Genomic DNA, 21316 nt, shown 5'->3' with positions numbered 1-21316 from the left:
TTAATTAAAAAGAATTGTCAGTTCTGATTTGAACTGAATTGTCTTTATATAATAGAAATAAAATATTGAAGAATGGAGAAGGCATTTGATTTAGTCCCAAGTAGATGAGTCCAAGTAGCTTTACTTAAATCATCAACAATTTTAAGAAAATACCTATAGCCATCATGTGTGGTAGATTTATACGGACACCAAGTATCCACATAAATTAAGTCAAAAGTGGCCTTGGTATAAATAGAACTAGAAGGAAAATATAATTTTGATTGTCTTTCCATAGGACAAATAACACAAGAAGAAGATAACATTGAACAAGCTTTACAAAATTGAAAATTTTTTCTTCATATTACTCTTTGACATATGGTACAATCTATAGTGTCATAGCTTCACTTTTACATTGGAATATAGAGAACATTTTTGCAGAACGAGGTTGGATAAAATAGAAACAGCTCTTGACTGAAACAATGAGTGACCTTTACTTTATGAGAATTAAATAGAGTTACCATGATAATTTTAGGTAAAAGATTGAAATTAGTAAAAAAAAAACATCTATCTAAAGTCATTTTCTCAGACGCTTCAATATTAAATTTCAAAGAATGAGTGTCAACTTGAATGAAATACGCATAAGAGTAAAAGAGCTTGCTCATACCAGCACAAGTGAGGTTTTATATCGATTAGTAGACCCATCATTCTTTTGATTTAGTTTCTGCAGTAGCTGTTCCACATTTTCTTGACTTAGAGAATTCACATCTGAATCATTTTCCGGTGCTTGATGTGTAACTTCTTCTATACTAAAAACATTGCCTGTAATAGTACCTTTTCGACGCTTGTTAGATTTATTGAACTTGAAATATGAAGGAAAACCATGAATATTATAGTACTGATCAATAGTATGTCTTGTCTTCTTACTAAAGTTGCACACCATAGAAGATCTTTATGGAATTTCCTTGTTGAGTTTTGTAACAATTAATTCTCCATTCTCCTACATTACCAACAAGAAATGATGATGATTCTCTTGGATATGCATGAGTAGCATGAGTTCCTTTATTTTTCATCTTCAATAACAAGAGCATAAGCCTGATCAATATTAGGAAGAGGAAAACATGAGAAAATATTACTTCTAAACCCTATGGATGTGTCACTTAGACCCATAAGAAACTTAAGAAACCTTATATCTTGATTATGTTTTATGCTCTTTTCTTTTGCTTCACATACACAAGCACAACTACATACAGAAAATGTGTTTAGTGCAACTAACTCATCCCACAAACTCTTCCTTTTTGTTAAATATGCAGAAATACTAGAATTTACTTGAACTACGACATTTAAATAATTTTGAATTTTAAACAATTTGGCATCGTTACAACGACCAAATCTATCTTCCACATCAGACGATAAGACTTTGGCACTCTAGGAATACAAGACAGACTCAACAATTTCTTTTGAGAGAGTTGAGTAACCATGACAGGACCGTGTCATTACATCTTTACTAAGTCTTTTGAAGAGTTATATCAGCAGGAACAACTAGGGATGCATCAATCAATCATAGTTTGTTCTTTGTCTAAAGGGATATAACAATAGCCGTTCTTCAGCCACCAGAACTCCTACCAATAAAAACAATGGAGACAAGGTTCATGTCGGAATAATCAGAAGGGAACTCTATTTGTCATTTCTGTGATTTGAGTATTGGATGATAAAATTTTACCATTTTTAAAATACAGAAAAGAAATGATAGTGGAAGAAAAACATTAAAATTAACACTGCTTTGATACCATGAAAGAATAAATGAAGAACAATGAAGAAAATTTTCTTCTTGTATTTCTGAATGAGTAAAATTGTACAATTAGGTTGTATTTATACAAGTAAAATGACATCTAATGGTAAATCCTAAAGGAATAGAATATTATCAATATCAAATGGAAAAGGAAAAAATATCAAAAGAATATTTATGTGACGAAACTAGAAAAGGAAAAAGAAGATCTCCATATCTTCTATGTATGTGCAGAGTAAATGAAAATAAATACAATAACGGTACACCATCTGTTATTCACAACTTCAAGACTTTGGTTAAAAAATCGCAACAACGGCTCATCCGGAAACCATTTCTAGAACAATATAACAATACTCGTTTAAAACGTCTCCAAGCTTAATGAGCAGACTCCCCACTCATTCTTTTGAATTTTTGAATGTTCTTTCTCAACTTCATAACTTTTGATAGAGGAAAGAACCTCTCAAGGAATTTTTCGATAAATCCTTCTCTCGAGGAAGTAGACTCCTTGGAAAGTCAATCAACCACATAGTCGCCTCCTATATTAGAAAAAACGGAAATAACTTCATTTGCATTGACAATTTCGAGATACCTTAAGCTGAAAATGGGTCACAAACAATCACAATTTTTTGGAGATGATTAGGTTATTCATGTTCCAGACCCCCATACATACCTCTTGATTTCATAAGCTTCAACATGGGCTTGGTCACGTCAAATGTGACAATCTTATGCACCGTTGGTAAACAAATTGCTCAACTTCAGTTATGGTATGAGATACAACCTCATCATGTATTCTAATGTAATTTTCACACCCAAGGAAGATAGTGTCCTCACTACCATGCATATTCATTAAATCAACTACTAGAATTCACAACATGAAGGCAAATATTAAGATTTTTCAACTACAAAGTAAAGTTACTTCTCAAATTGAATTCCTAACTACCGCTCTCCAGCAGCGACAACATTTTTTATACCGCTCAAATATTCAAAAACAATCAAAAGATGAACGATCATCGTAAAAAAAACAAACTAAGAGTCGGAGTTGAATCATAGATAAAGTAGAAAAGGTTAAATTCCAATAGGTGAATGTATGTGTAACTGAACTCAATGTAGTCAAATAATAATTGGCTGAATTATACCACCAATTTCAAGAACACAATACCTTTCACACAATACTCTCTATTACGAAACACAGAGATTCACAAGATTCGCTAACTCAAGGGGTATGATTATTTGATGTTGATTTAAAATTGGGATAATGTATAATTTCTCAATTTAACTATAAAATTAGATATATGCTAAGTCATCTTGAATGACACCAATCACATTTCGATCTCAAAAATTCTTCCCATACATTTTTTTTAGATTTCATCTACATGAAATTCTAGCAATTTACTACCTTGGATTTACAATTTATTGACTTAATTAAAAACAACAAATTTTTTACCTACACTTTTAAACGCCAATATGAGAATTAAATCTAAAACCCACTCAACACCTTGATTTATGAAATAGTCACTTAGAAATAAATTGAGTCTCCGATTTAGAGCTATGAAATCAAATATTTCATCAAACCCACTAAACAAAATAAACACCCACACACATAATCAAACCCAAGAGATTGGGGCTTTAGACACCCATCACAAAAAGAAAGAAAAGTATAACTTTAATGAGAGAACCCATGAGTATAATGAAATCTGGCAATCCAAACAAACTCACTTTGAAATCATTCTCAACTTAGCAAAATCAAGTAGTAAATTTGAAAACCTAAAGGGTAAGGATTTTTTTCACTCAATAGATAATGTTCTCTCTCTATAATGTTTAGATTTTTATCATAAACTTTGGACCCTACTTTTATCTTCTCTGGACTATTCATAGTTTCTCAAAATCTTTCACGAAAACAAGATTTGCGTTATACTCGGTGACATCATCTGAGTTCCCAAGCATATTTGGCGACTCACAAATTTCCCTTGAGTTTGCCCTTTTCTTGCTTTAGGCTGTAGTTGTTTGAGATTTATTTGATGATCCCATTTGATTTTAGTTTTACCAAATTGGGAAACCATCGATTATCACCTCATTTAACCCTTTGGACCTCCATTTCATCGAGTAGTACTATAAAATTCGGTAACATCCACTCACTTCGCCTTTTGTCTTTTGATGTCTTTCAATTTTTTTTCTCACTTTAAGGGTTGATCTTGAGAATTAACCCAGTGCTTTTTTAACTTAGGCAATGTCATGTGTATTAGGCGATTAACCTTTTATGTTTGGTGACCACACACTTTTTAAGTCACACTTCTTTTTGCATTTTGTATCAATACTTCAAACATCACTCGCTTTCTTGTTTGTTTTCCTTCATACGTACAAATCATCAACATTTTACTAGAACATGAAAAAATTAGGTATTAAGAACATTCATTATTAAACTAAATAACCTCAAATGAGTGAAAACGAACCACTAATCATTTATCAATAGTTTGGTGAATGTCACAATTCTATATACTTTTTGAGGATTAAACATAAGTTCTAAAATAAAAAATCAAAAATATAATATGAAGAACAATCTAAGACAATTTATCCATGAAGTCTTTACTATATAAGATAGATATTAGCATAAGATCCACGACACCTGAAAAATCTACTACTAGAAAATCATATAAATGGAGTCCTCAGATATCAAAGAGGCTTCACAAAAAAATGACATCAAATATATTCAATGTACGAGTATGTAATAGGGTTGAATAAAATGAGTATCTAAACTAAAAGACTGAAGATATTTAAACTGAACAGTAATATATATATATATATATATATATATATATATATATATATATATACACACACACACACACTAAAGGGGCATTGCCCGTGCTAGCACGGGCTTAACAAACTCTCACAAGTAATTTTTAATTAAAAAAATAAAATAGTAGTAGTGACAAACTGATGTTAACAAAAATTGCTAAAAATATACAATTTTTATAAGGAGCTATTTCTTATTATGATAATTTTAGCTGGATTAAGCAGAGAACAATTTTTCGTAGAAAGAGTGTAAAAGACTTGGAGAGATAACTTAAAAACTATAACATCCTATTGCAAGAAAACTCAAATTTATATGATATCGTCACACTTAATCTGATTTCAACCCGTGAGCATAACCCAAGTATTTCTTTTGCACATATTGATTCAAGTGATATCTACCAAAAAAGGAGGTAAACAAACGACATCAAAATGTAAAAGATACAAAAAAATACATATGACCAAAATATGAACACACTACCACATGAATGTGTTTTTTTAATATAAAAATTTTATCAAAAAGTTATCTAATTCTAATTATACTCAAGTTGTTGATCTAGATATTAAGTTAAAATAAGAAAAATTATTTGAGGATACAATACCTGATAAATCTTGAAATAAAAATTTTCCAACACATTCAGTTCAAAATCCACATATGACAACAAAGAAAATGGTCATATACGAAGCTAAAATAAATACAAAATTTTGTACATGTTGTATACTTCAATAACAATTGAACCTGTCAAACTTATACTTCATCTATGATTTTTTTGTTTTTTTAGAACTCATCTGAATATTTGTAAGAACAGGATTAAATGAATGTACAACGCCAAAGAGTTCCATCATGGACAACAACCAAATGAATCATATGGTAGAAACATTAAGAAATTGTTTGTGCAAGTAAGACTCCCAAATTGAAGGGAGGCCTTGCTCCTTTTTGGGTAAATAGTATTGTTTGGTTTTCAAGAAGTGTAATAAAAGAAAATAGAAAAATTACTTAGAATAGATGTATTACAAATTCTAGAACTACACATGTATAGATTAGTAACATCTAATTTAAATTAAAAGTGAGAATTCTCACATATACATAGAAGTGCAACGACACTTGAAACGCAAAACTTGTTTTAGCGTAAATATATTTTGAAACCTTCATACTCAAATGATAAAAAGTACAAATAATTGATCCCAATAATATCAACGACAAGAAAATTTTATGTCGTTTGATACAGAGTAACAAAGTAGTGACTCATGAAAAGAGAAAAAATTAGCCAAATCATAAATCCATACTCTCAGTGTACCCAACAAACATTGTCATAGATATGAAAATTCAGCAAAATTTGTCAGGGCATGTGACTTCGAAAGCAATACACATGACTAAGGCTTAATAAGAGAACGATAAATTAATTTAATGAAAATGAAACAGTACACCATTTATAGTATAATCTACATAATATCTTGTGCAACTTCTCTTTGTAGTGTTAGTGCACCCCTTCCGCAATAGATTAACAATTCTTGTGCTTGTTTATATCGGTCATTCTTATAGTGACAAATCTAATTGAATGAAAAAAAAAATCTAGGGAAATTAGGTCTAAGAATGTTACAATTGACTTATTACAACATCTTGTATCCATAGTGCGAAAAGAAAGTTCATGTTTGCAATATTTATACAATCCATAAGCAAAACTCACTCTTGATTTGGTTATTAACCAAGCACAATTCAACTTATTCATATGCATAGAATAATCCAAGTAAAACTAATGAAAAAAGAAGATCAAGTCAATTTAGGAATTCCACATCCACGTATGAGGACACAAATTGTTCATACACGAAACATAAATAAATACATGCTTTCCATCGGATTTTTGATTTATCTACAATTATTTGAATACTTTTTCCACTTATTCCTTGCATTGGGTAGAACTATTATCAACATTTGATCAAGGTCAATAATTTTTTATGTTTACTTCTTTATGTTACTTAAATAAGTATGCCTTTCATCTTTTTTTCCCTTATGCTAGTGCAGAAGTTTTTTAACGTGTAAAGCATGCATTAATAACCATCATGGTCAAATAACTATTTTGTCTGGTCTAATTGATTTTGCACACATGAAATCATGTAAGAATCCATGAAAAATTCCAAAATATATCAAAATAAAAGTGTTAAATTACCACATCAATGACATAGTGCAATAACTTAATTATACATTTATAACCTATTCAAAGAAGAATTAAAAATAATCACAATGAGTGCAACTTACTTGAAATGCTTTTCAAATCATTCAGACATGTCCTAATTAGTCACGTCAGCTAATATAATACTCATTTCCACGTAATTCTCTGTTAATCAATTTCCAAAAGTAAAACTTGATGAATGTTTTTGAGGTAAAAAAGCGGGCACCATGTAATACTCCTATTTTTCTACTCCTCTAGATGGATAAAGTTTGTTCAAGTTGCACTATTTTCTCTACAAAAGAAAATTATAGAGAAGAAAAGATTTCAAAAGAACAAAAAAAGATAATGCATTGAGAATTACATATTCCTAAGAAATAATCATGTTAGAAATAAAAATTACATGTCTTTTATTGCTTTTGCAATTAAATTATCGCTTTAAATGTATTTTTGGCAAAGTACTCATTAAGTGAGTTTCTCTCCGCATCAATGAATAATTGAGACAACTTCTACATATATTGAAAACAATAAAGTGTTATCCACTCTATTTGCATAACTTTCTTTTTTTTTTCCACACTATACACATTATCTTCTATCGTAGCATAGAAAAACTGTTTTGAGACCTTATAAAAGAAAATTATTTGCGAAGAACTTACATGAAAAACTCAATGTAAGAATATGCATAAATGCACCAGTCTACACACGAAAAACTTAAATTCTTTCGTGCTCATTAGTTGAATCTTGAAATACAGATTGGCAGTGCACTCCAAGTCCTATTAACTGTTGTGAAATTAGCTATATTTAATAAATCATGTATGACACAAATCATGTATCATACAAGTCCAATATACTTTTGAGTTAATGACAACATGCCAGTAGAGGTTATTTGCTGCTTGTGTTGCTTCAGAATAATGTTTTCTACACCAATTTTAAAACATAAGTTCCTCATTACTGTTAGATACCTTTTTTTTCTCCATTATGATGTAACAAATTAGAAAAGAGAAAAAGTATACCACTAAAAAACAAAATTAACCTCAGTTGGGTTCAATGTAATGCCCTTAGGGTTAAATTAATGCCATATGCATCAATTTGACACCATAGTTCCTCATTAATGCTAGTATACTACTTTTTTCCATAATATAGTACATATAAAGAAACTAAAAATGTAATGTCCTCCAACATTAAATCTAGAAAGCAACAGACAATTGAATTGTATAATCAACCAAAAGAATGTCTTCTGTTATGCAAAAGATACCTTTTTATGTTTGAGAAAGGAACAGACAATTGAATTGTATAATCAACCAAAAGAATGTCTTCTCTTAAGCAAAATATACCTTTTTATGTTTGAGGAATACACCATGTACGTGATATACAATGACAACAAACTACAAGTGCTTGCGCCTTTGTGAAATCAATAATTGTTGCCTCCTTGGTAACCCATGTATCATATAGCTAGAATACATCACTTATCCAATGATGATATAATAGTAGAAGTTGCTGCACTGCTTTTGTGGTTCAACATAATGCTTCCTTCATGAATTTCACACATTAAGTTCTTCATTACTACATAGATGATAACTCTGCATTAAAACCACAATATCCTTATAGAAATTGAGGTTAACTTTTTTCTTATTTTTTATACCATCAAATATGGATTTGTTTTTTAAAAAAAAATCATAAAAGATATGTGATAATGCAGATATAGGCAGAAAACTAATTGGAGAACATCTAAGTAAAACTTAAAACTCAAATACATTTCAAACACTTTCAATTTATCAACGACTTTAATTGTTACTCCTACAAAGTTGAGAATAAAATAAAAAGTCTTTCATTATCTCTAGTCACATTTTAACATTCTTTTAGTGAAGAACAAACTAATATCTCTTCCTTGGCATTAACTAATGCATTGTCAAAGCATTTAATTCAACAATTTTTTTCCTAAGACATAATTATGCCAAGTAATAATTTAAATTATGTGATAAATGTTATCCTAACCATCGACAATCTAAACAAAAGGAAACTTCACCTATCTAACAAATGCTTGATGTTCTACAATCAACTTGTCAAGAATGGAATCTAGACCTCAGACGAGACCGGCGTCGTTGACCTCTTAGAGGTCGCAGACCAGCCTACTTACGTTATTCATACTTTATCTAGGTTAATTTTATCGGAAAAATTAAAAACTTTTTGTTCTTTAACATACTTGCTAAACATTCTTAACATTTCATTATCGTCTATAATCAACCATCTTACATTAAGAGATAAACAACTGAGAGAAACAGTTCAATAAGTATTATTTGTATAATAACCAAAATGGCACCAATATAAAGTCTGAATCAAAACAAGAAAGAAACGCTAGTGGAACATGCTTCACTAGCTCATCTCTAAAACTAAGCTTGAATGTAAAACAGTAGAATCTTCGAAAGCATGAGGACCTACCAAACTCCGGATGAATACTGACGTCCAGATAGCTGTAACAATGATCCTATAGCTCTATCGCTCACCTGTTCCTGCACCTAAAATTGTATAGATGTATAGGGTTAGTACCCACTTGCACTAAGTATGAGTATATGAAAATTCACACCAATGACATGCATGAGAAGGAATAGCTCTTTCCTAACGACATGATTTTTGGAGGTCAAGTTAGTATACTTGCCAAATCACGATTAGGAAAGTTAATGAAATTTCCAAATTGGATGAGGAAGGTCATGCCATGAGAGTTACATGCATCATCATAAATATCATATTGCACACAACATGTAACATCTTCATATAGCTTATACCATAGCACATAACATAAAACACATAGCTTCCTTCATATCATTCATTCATACGCCATTAGACATAAGAATCATGGACTTGACATTAGGACTTTCCAAATTGAGGGCTCAACATATGGGACCTGAACTAGGGAGTCTTCATTAGCAAACACAAAGTCTACTTCATTCATTCATACGTACTTCATTTTATTTCATTTATAGGCCGGTGTGAACACCAATTTTACCTAGGGTGTAGTTTAAGACTTTCGTCGGATTTGTTGTGCAATGATCAGGAATAACCTAATGTCATTACCTGATTCTAGCTCACCTCTTGATCACCCTATCTTAACACCTTGGATAATATTCATTTCATTATCTACTTCATTTGAGGCTGGTCTCATTCATTCATTGGGAACTTCAACTTTAAGCGACATAGATCATGTGAGCATCATGAAATACTGTGTCTCGTCCACACCAAAAGGAGGTGGAATTACCAACAAAAGTGACCCAAAGCATGCTAGAGTCCATAGGAATTGAACCCCTCAAGATCCCTATATTGGTAGTATATGTTCAAAGACTAGAAGATACAAGGAGACCCATACCCGGCATGCCGCACAGTCTCATCATATGAGAGTTACATGAACCTCCGCCCTTCTTGAAAGAAGGCATCACCGCTCAGATCTAGCCTATCGGTGCTCAGTATGAAGTTCCATTATAATCATCTCATACATCATAGAAGTTGTCTTCTAGTATGAGGACATCATAGCTCATTAGATGATTTCTCTTCTCATCATTAGTATTAAGTGTGTTAGGCTCAATACTTTCTTCAAAGTGTTCATATAGACTTGTCTCTTCATTATTTTACACTCTCATTGGTGAATACATACTGGTGACATTTACTTAGGCTCATTTAAGACTGCTCTCATCATTTACATTAGCCTCATGGCATGTTGTTACCACCTTTTCCATCATCACCACCTTTACTTTTCATAGTTACTCACCCCTTGTTACGTGAATGTTCATTTCACCATTTCATAGTTCATCTCATCATATGCTAATGGACTTTTTAGTGTGTTTCACAGACTTACTTAACCGTTCTAGGTTTTCATCATTTCATTATTCATTTTATCATTTCTTTGTTCATTTAATCACGTACATCTTAGGCTCACGTACTTTTAAACATATGCTATACTTATGAGTCTTTATATACAAGCCATGAGGCTTCATTCATAATTCGTTAAGTGATCCATACATTCCTAAGATTATGTACTACAAGACTTATGTATCTTTTATATATACGAAGATCTTTATTTGATCTTAGTAGGTTGCATTATTGTTGGATATTTTTTCACGTATAACTTATGTATCAATACGGAAATTTGGACAATGAAACCCAAGTTCGAATCTTTTGGATAACACTTTACATTTTTATTGATTTTATTTTTAATCTCCATGATATTGGTACTCTAGATTAAACCCGAACATTAATAATATATTTTTAATTCTCTTCTAGGTTTTCCACTTAAAATGGCCGATGGGTTATGGGTTCGAACCCCCACAACCCCTTTTTATTTTTCATTGACATCACATTGCTCATTTTCGCCCAAACTAAGAGGTCGTGGGATATATATATATATATATATATATATATATGATTTTATTTTGCTGATTGTTGAGGGGCGTGGGATCGATTCCCCACGACCCCATACGTTTCCCGTAATTAATTTCTTTTTTCCTCCCTTATTCTCTTATTTTCTCCACTGTCCATGGGGTACTGGGATTGATTCCCCTTAACCCCTTTTTCTTTTATTTTTTTTATAAATTTTCTCTTCTACTTAGTTTCCTACTAAGAGGACGTGGGTTTGAATCCTACTACTCTCATTTATTTTATTTTATTTTATGTGGGAGAATTCTGCTAAGGGCACACGGGTTCGAACCCTGTGCGCCTCACTTACCTTTCTCTTACTCACTGCCTGGAGGTCGTGGGTTTGAATCGCACGTCTCCCACTTATTTGTTTGATTTATTTTTCTCCCCTTTCTTCACCCTGTTCACGAGTTTGATTCCCCTCAGCCCCACTTCTTTTTCTTTGTGGCGAATTCCTGTTATCCAGGTCTGAATCCCACAAGCCCCATTTCTTTTCCCTTTTCTCGTGAAACCAGTAGCTAAGGGGTTTGATTTCCCTTATACCCTTCATTTTTTTTCTTTATTTTTGAACATTCTTAAAATGTGAGGTCTTGGGTTCAATTCCCATTGGCCTCACTTACTTTATTTTCCCTTTTAAAAACCTAGATCTTAGCCTCATTTTAGAGCGTACAAATGAGGAAATTTTTTTGTCATTCATCAACTCATCTTTAGTCACATCTTTCATAAGTTTATTTGGCTAAAAGATTATTGTTCAATGAACTATATTTCATTACAATGAGCATCACATTGTATACACATTTTACACATAAAATAAACAATGGCCAAGCACACCGCCAACGTGCACACACACACACACAGACTTTTTTTTTAATTTACACTTTTATTATCATCATCGCTATTTCCATCACATAAACATATTCACATTTAATATAAAAACATCATTCATGCCTAAATCTACCAGCACAACATACCCATCCTACGAATTCATTTAGGAGCTAGGGACAAGTTCATACAAAGGGGAACAACATTAGTTTCGAAGTGAATAGTTTGAATCATAAGGGCCTCTTGCGAAAGTGACCAAGATAGAAGAAACCCATACCTTTTGACATTTAATTCAAACATGACATGCTGTCAAAAACCCTCTCCAATTACGTCCAACACCGAAGCGTTCACCAATTCTCGAATGAACACCCCTCCCTTTTGCCTAACGTTTTTGTTTAACTTGCTTTCTTAGAATTTTTGTGTTTGTTCTTCAAGTGTGAAGAAATTTTGTTGTTAAAAAGTTCTTTAGTATTCTTTTGTTAGGCAGAGTGTGAGAGAATGAGAGTTGACAGACGTAAAAGCGAATTGAGTGATGTGAAAGAGATTTATTAGGATTAGGAGTGTAGGTTTGAATTTAGTCAAAGTAAGGTTTAATTTAATTAATAAAATCTGATTTATTTAGATTAGGTGAAATGAAAACATTTCCCTTAAAATCTTAGATTTTAAATAATAAATAAATCACTTAAGGTATTTAACCTATTCATTTTTGTTGTTGTTACAAGAATGGACTTAGTGAATCATTTTTTCTGCACTGTTCACTGGTTGGAATATGTTCAGTTTGATTGCTGGAATCAACTGGGTTCTCCCTCCACTCCCTATTGTCAAAGAAACAACAGGAAATTAAAGTCTTAGAGAAGTTGATATCCCCATCAAGAAGAACTTACACATGATTCCATCATGTATCAATTTAGTGCACTTAAGAAGAAAGGAATTTAAGATGTTTTAATATTATATAAACTATTTAGCAGTGTGAAAACTTTTTCCATCTTAACCTCTTTCATTTGGGAAATTATCCCCTGTAAATGATATATTACCTTTATTAGATTTTATTATCTTGCTCACTATGCTAAAAGACCATTCTTTATTTGTATCTAATTCCCTGATTATATAGGATTTTATGTTCTTGGGACTTAAACATCTTTTTGAGCATGCTATTTGTATCTTCTTGATGTCTTATAATATAATATTTTGCTTCATCTCAAAAAAAGAAAAAGAACATGCAAATCTCCATTGGACCAATCATACAGCAAGCTTCAAAACTCTAACATGACTTTCTTTCAAAATGTCATAAAATAAGGGAAAATGAAAAAAAAAGAGAATGGGAGGAAGATAAGTCATTACAATTGAAAAACATGAAGTAGGAAAACGAAGAAAATACGAAATTATACATAAGTCGACGCTTGGAAAAGTGTTATTCAAATCATCATATCTACTCAACGTTTAAATTAGATAATCAAGCTAAATGACTAAGAATCATCAACTAGTTTAACAAAATTTCTCTTTCTAGTTAAGCTAAACTCTCATGTTAAGTTTGTTTGTGTGATGTGTTCTTGTCGCTATCAAACTACAAATAAGATGGACATACTCATAAGATAGATTGAGAAGCAGATGAAACATAACAATAGTAAAGTCAGCACTTGCCAGTGACTTATTGAGCATTAAGATGGTGTTGAAGCTTTACAAAACCTTCATAACTAAAATATTGCGGCAGAAAATGATATATGCAATTAATTTAGAGCACCTTTATATATTGTACATAACAAATGGAAACCTTATGGTTTTCTTTCCTTAATAACATCTACAATAATATTAGAAGGTATAAGAATTGTGGTATGTTTGTCACACTAAAAGCAGTTACATTTGAAATTTCAAACTAATCCGTTTTAAATTGAATGTCACTTAAAACTCAAAGTATGCAAAAGGTATTTTTATGTACATACTTCGCTGTTAAATTTCACAATACAATGTATCACATAGTTAGTATATATGTCACTTAATAAAGAGCTTACAGTAATACAAAAGAAAATTTAAATTCACCATTTTGTAAATTCTGAAATGCAAGTCACCATTTTGTATTTCTCAGAATAACATAGATGAAAGAGGAAAAGAAAACACAATAATTTACATCATACTCAGTTGAATCTTGAGTTGTTTGCTCAGATGTGACCAAAAAAAATATGATTGTGCCCTTTAATAATCGAATTCGGACTTACAACTGAAAAATTGAGATGAATTTGCTTTATTGTGCATAAAGATTATATGAAGAAGAGAAGATTTAATATACAATTTTATCCATGCAACATACCTACAACCACATACCAACAAAATAGCGAAAAATGGAAGAAATAGTATCAAAACAATTGAATATAAAATCAACAAAATTAGTATCCCAAATTCAAACCAATAAAAAAAGAAGGAAAAGCTACATTCAGTAAGGAGAAGATGAAAAAGAAAACTCATGAAAAGGAGAGTGAATGAATTGCTTTGGAATAGACGTCATTTGCAAAGAAAGGGAAGCATGAACACGTGGTAAACAAATATGCCAAAAAATGATAAAGTAATCAATTGCCAGTGAAATAAGTACACATGTATATATATAGTTCCACGCAGATAACTTTGGGTACAACTCCTTATTGCAGCGTTCTTCCCAGCCTTTGTTGGCTCATATAATAGAGTTATATATATATATATATATATATATATATATATATATATATATATATATATATATATATATATATATATATATATATATATATATATATATATATATATGTATAACTTTAAATATTTCTCTAGGGATGCATTTATATAAAGCCTAAACTCCAATACATGAATTAAGATATATTTTACTTTAGTTTAGTGGGAGTATCTCTAATTGAAATCATAATGATGAGTTCCATAATGATACGCCTTACTCATGTTTCTAAAGCTTCCCTATAACTTGCTCGAATATAGCCTCAACTGAACTTCTGGATACACTAAAAAGCCTTGTTAAGGAAGGTGAGCCTTCGCCTGTCCAACGATACGATTCAATCTACGTTGACAACGTAGGTTATAGACTTTGAGTCATCTGAACTCTTACCCTAAATCGGTGATCAATACTTATCAAATAATATTTAATGGTCAACAAAAGTACTCTTTGGGTTGAGATAATGTTTATAAGGGCCTCTTTAAGAGGTAACAGAAATCGAACTTAATTTATCTGAAATATTCTGAAAACTCTGGACACTTTTCTCAAAATAATACTTTATTGTATATGTGAAAAATAATATTTTCTTTAACAGTTAGTTGAATTTCTCTTTGCCTAACTCAAATGCTTTGGAAATCTGTTTGTGCTCTTTATAAAATAGTATCTCTTTTCTCAATATTAAAATAGTGATTTTGGAACCATTTGAGTTCCCTTAAACTCTTCTCAAAAGATACTTGAAGATACTCTTAAACTCACATTAAAATTAAAAACTAAATGCACAAAGGCTTCAATAATAATATAATCAATGAGGGTTCATGCGAAACATAAGCTTGAACAACAACTCAAGGATATCAATGCATATAATAATGCAATTTCATGATATAAGAATTTAGTATTTGAAACAAGGATATAACTCATATCAAGAATTTCATAAAATTCAAGGAAAAAACTTAGATCGAACTTTATAGTGATTGAAGTATTGCCAATTTGTGTTACAAAACTAGAAATTATTGATTCTAATATATTGTTCAGAAACACAAAGTAACTAAAATTTATAGAGGCAGTAATAGAGATGAACATAAATTTAATTTACAAAGAATCTGTAAAACTTTCCAGAATGTGAATAATGTTTTAAGAAGAAAAGATCAAAACCGCTGAAATCATTGTGTCCCTTTAAGGAAATTATTCCCCTCTAGTATCTGCCGTTTGATTTGTAATATAACCTCTCATGGTAAAATGATCTCAATCACCAGAGTATAGATACCAAAAACTCTAGTGTCAGTGAACCAATCAACAACAAGAAAATACAAGAAGAAAGGTTTTGTGCAGAAGAAGAAGAAGAAACTCAGATACTTCGTAAGGAAATATTATGAAGAATGAATAGTATTCATAGTCAAGAAAAACAGGTTGCGAAAGGTTGCAACCCTTTCAGAATCCACAGGACCAATAATGAAAGTTTGCAACCTTTCAAATGGTACGTACTTTTCCTTAAAGTTGTAACCATTTGTAACACTCATGGCGGGAATTTTAAATAAAACAAGAAAGTTTAAATAAAACGGGCCGCGCGCGGATCCAAGTCGAGTTGGGTTAATCAACTAAAAAATTGAAACGTTTTGGTTAATGTCAACTAATAAATTGAAAACTTTTTTGGTAATTTAATTTAATTAATTAAATAAATAATTAAATAATATAAATAAATTTTTTCCAAAAATATTCTCTCGGTCGATCATTTGCCAAAGCCAAAGTCGAAGCCGAGCCGAGCGAGTGAGTACTGATGACGGCGCGAGGGGGGTTCCTCTTTTGAACCCTTTTAACAATCAATCGGAGTGTTTCTATATTTAAACTCTCCTATTTTTCTTTCCACCACCGATGAGGGACAAATGCCTTTTCATTAAAGCATAAGAAGACTTTTCAAGTTCTCAACTATTCGAGTTCTAAACTTTTCAAGTTCCTCTCTTTCCCTCGATTTCCCATCAATTGTTGCAATCCTCCACATTGATGGGAATAATTATAACATAGGAATTCACAGACAATTGTGTACTTAATAGGCAAGGATTAATTGCATATGGATAAGTAGGTTTTCCCTTGGACTTTCCTTATTTAACATATGTAGGATATACTCAGTCAATCGGTAGATGTGATATCTTTAAACCATCGAGCTTTAGTATATACCTAGACAACCATAAGTCACATAATTAACCCTTTACTGTTTATGGTTCTTAGGGTTGTACCAATTTCAGCCATGAACACCTCCTGGTTTCATGAGTGTATAGAGAATAGGCTTTAGACATAAAATTCTCTTTGAAATGGCTTACACTTCACACTCATATAGGTGATTTCTATCCGTCTCTTCTTGTAGATACACTATTGGTCAAATTTACCAAACATAGCAAATCATTAAAAAAATTAAGCTTTATTACAACATTAATAGGACTTAAAGTCTTAACCTTGTTCCTGAACATTGTCTTCATCATGAGAATGGATTAAATTAATTGACAATGTCTATCCATCAGCCACAACTTTGTCTTTCTCTTTGAATCTAGATCTTTGGATCTCAAGTCTGTTAGATAGAGTTACCGTCATGCTGACTTGTCTTAAGACGTAAACCCATTCCCTTAGATGATCTTTCAACTGTCTCTCTGTCTAGGGCTTTCGTTAGTTGATCTATCAAATTATCGCTTGACTTTACAAAGTCAATTGTTATAATTCCACTAGACAGAAGTTGTCTTACGGTGTTATTTCTCCGTCGTATATGACAAGACTTCACGTTATACATGGAGCTTCCTTCCTACCTATTGCTGCTTGACTGTCGCAATGTATGCAAATAGGTCCAACAGGTTTGGGCCAGCATGGAATATCCTCTATGAAATTCCGGATCCATGCAACTTCTTCACCAACCTTTGTTGTGTAGTTCAATAATTCCTTTGGTCCTATGATTTACTTACAAGAGCAATGATTCATTGTTGTCCCATAGCCACAATGAATAAAGTAAGTAATTCAAGAGATTAAGGAAATTACATAAGTACAGTTTGGGGCATGAATTTATTTACAAATCAATAATTATTGACTATGCTCATTATTTAGTTGATTGCATATTTTGCATAGTTCTTGGAGCATATCATTAAAGCTTATGACCTTGCTTACTTTGGTCATGAATTCTTTATAATTGAATCTTTATTCGGTAAGTACATTAGTTAATTATTTTTTATAAGCATATTTATATTCATTATTGTCTTTGATATTTTCCTAATAAAGGATGCCATTATAAGCCAAATTTATTTTGCTTTGTTCATTTTCATGACCAGAAGATTCATTATAAGCTATACCCTTTACTTATTGTAAACTTCGTTGGACATGCTTTGATTATTCTTATAGCAAGTCATTCATTACACTATATATTCATTACATTTCATAAGCCATTCTATATTTATCATTCCGTTGATTTCATTACTTTTATGTAAGGGAAGTTATGGATTATTTATTTAACGTTTTCAAGTTTTCTATATTATACATTTCATATATACGAGACCTTGAAATTTTAAATGTAGCATTAAGACATCTAAAGTGAGGGCCCAACATAGGGGACCTCAACGCGAGGGCCTTCTTTAGCAAACACAGAATCTGCTTCGTTCGTTCACTCGTACTTCACATTATTCATTTCATTCATTCTTAGGCTTATGTAAACACCATCTATACCTATAATGAAGTTAAATGCTCTCATAGGGATCATGAAATGCAATGACCAAGCATGACCTAATCTCATTACTTGAATCCGATTTCACCTCCTGATTGTCTTGCACAAACACCTTCCGTATCATTCATTTCATCATCTTTCCTAATTTGAGGAACTCCAACCTAAATAGACATATATAATGTGAGCATCATGAAGTCAGGTGTATTGCCCACACAGAAAAGAGGTGGAGCAACTTGCCAAGGTTAAAGCAAAACATCCCTAGCTCGCTTATGTGGAAAACCACTGGCTAGTTCCCTTTGTTGGCAGCATATTTCAAAGGCTAGAAGATTCATGGAGACCCATACCTACTTTGGTGGACAGTCTAATCTAATGAGAATTACGTGAACCTCCGCCCTTCCTGAAAGAAGGCATTACCACTCATAACTAGCCTATCGATGCTCACTTAAAAGTTCCTATTTACATTCAACTCATACATAATCAAAGCCTTCTTCTAACATGGTTTATTCATGGCTCATTAGATGATTTCTCAACTCTTCTTTATTTATTATGTGTGAATTGTCCTTACACTTACATATAGAATGTGATTAAGATTTATTTACTCTTTGATGACTTGTCATCCTTACTTTACATTGATGAAATGTGAATTGTCCTTACATATAATCCTTACTTTATATTGATGAATGTGAATTGTCATTACATATCATCCTTAGGTGATAATGAGACTTGTCTCACACATTCTAATACCTTCATATGTGAGTATTCTTTTAACATAGAAGCTTAGGTGTAAGTGAGACTTGTCTCACTTCTTTTAACACCCCATTCTTGTCACTTACTTAATTTAGACCCCTTTATTTATTTTATAACTCACGTTACTTACTTACTTTAGTTTAGTAGATTCATATCATTGTTTATGGACGATGATCACTTCATTCAATGAATTTCATGAGTTCTTATGTCATTCATTGAGAGCATGTTGGGAGTTGTCCAAATGAATGACATGCCCTTGGTTATGGATTCATTTAATTACTTTCTATGTGCTTATTCATTTGGCATTTCAATATTTTAGTCATATAAGACAGTATAGGGTAAGTTGAGACTTGTCCCATTGATTTACATACCCTTAGTATGGATTCTTTTTTAATGTTGGTCACGCTTAATTTGACATTACATTATATTGGGCACATAAGATTGGTGTAAATTTAGTACTGGCCTAGAAATTTGAAATTGTCTTCATAGACAATGTATTGGCACAAGACAAACATTCATTCGAATATAGTTTCATGAGATTCTCATTAACCAATATTTCCATCATTATTTAAAAGCAATAATGTAAGCCAATTCCATTCAAATTTGGGGCAAGACATTGTTAGCCATTTTACTTGCATAACCCAAACATTCATTCAACTTATGATTTCATGAAGATCTTGTTAGACAACCTTATAACATAACTTTAGGCATAACGATTTAAAACTTCTTGGACAGAATAATATTAGCATTTGATTAATATATCATATTTATAACATCATATTAACAACAAGTATGCACAACAGACTGTAACATCTTCATACATAATAAAACTTAGCATCAAACGAGTACAATTAATAGGTTCATTCAATCATTGTTTAATAAAAAACCATACACATTAAGATCATCCAGCACCGCATACCAACAACATGAATTCTAAGCTATTCAACACGTGTTGGAATCTCTGGAAAAATAGGTGTGCAGCTAAATATGGTGGAAAGACTTCCACTATTATCAAAGTCAAATATCTTTTTCTTAAGGATATATTACTTATCCTTTACACCATATTTCCTTATATTCAATGGCCTGGAAATTGGACAGAATTGGTTGAGATATTTGAGATATGCAGACATGAGGTAAAGGTTGATATAAACACTTGGAAAGCACCTACTACTACTAGATATAAGCTAAATACAAATGGTAGTGCTCTGTCTAATCTAGAAAAAATTGGAGGGGGTGGAATACTTAGAAATCAATATGGTAATATTATATATGCTTTTGCTATACCTCTTGAGGAAGGCATTAACAATCAGGAAGAGTTACAAGCTGATATATATGGATTGCAATAATGTATAGAGCATGGTTATAGGAATATCATCCTTGAGGTTGACTCAGAATTATTGAACAAGTGGTTATTATCTAAAGATCAACCTCCTTGGAAGTTACAAAGGTCTGTATTAGAAATACAACAGCTTACTAACCAATGTAATTACTTTTCATGTGTGCATATTTACAGGGAAGCCAACTGTACAGAAGACATATATCAAAGCATAGTCACAGTCAAGAAATCATACAACATTATTATGCTTATGATCAATTACCACAAGAAGCAAAAGGAAGCTATATCCTAGAGAAAATAGGAGTTCAAAACTTCAGAAGGAGGAAATTAAGAAGGATTAAAAATCCTCCTTGATTGTTTTATTCCAGATTGCTACCTGTAACATATAATATTCTTTTGTATGGTATAATTAATGTTGCAGGTAGAAGGAGATCAGAAGTACCAAGGGAACAAGCAATAACAGAATTTTACCTATAACATATATTAAATATATGAATGGTATAGTTGTGGTTGCGGGTAGAAGGAAATCAGTATAAGTAAGAAACAAGCAAAGTATTACATATACAAATTACTAAACCAAAAACAATAACAGGAAGGTGGAAATAAAGCAAAGTTGAGTAAAAGCTAAGTGGATGAATTAGCATAGACACTAGTCTCATATAGATTTTCTCTTTTCATTTAAGTTGTAAAGGGAGAGTCTCCTTATTTATGTTTTCTTAGAAAAAGTTTATTAGGAGAGAATTCCTTTTTATATATTTAGTTTTTCAATATATAGCATGTCAATGTATGAGGTTGAGTTCACTAACATTATTAGGTATGTCAACTATATACCCACCAAATGATAGAAGGTAAGGTTTATGTCTCCCTTCTTCTACATTTTTTTCTATTAATGATAAAG

The sequence above is a fragment of the Solanum lycopersicum genome, chromosome 10 (assembly GCF_036512215.1).
Source record: "Solanum lycopersicum chromosome 10, SLM_r2.1".
NCBI classification, from domain to species: Eukaryota; Viridiplantae; Streptophyta; class Magnoliopsida; order Solanales; family Solanaceae; genus Solanum; species Solanum lycopersicum.
The sequence above is the reverse complement of the archived record's forward strand: the minus strand, read 5'-3'. Positions refer to the sequence as shown.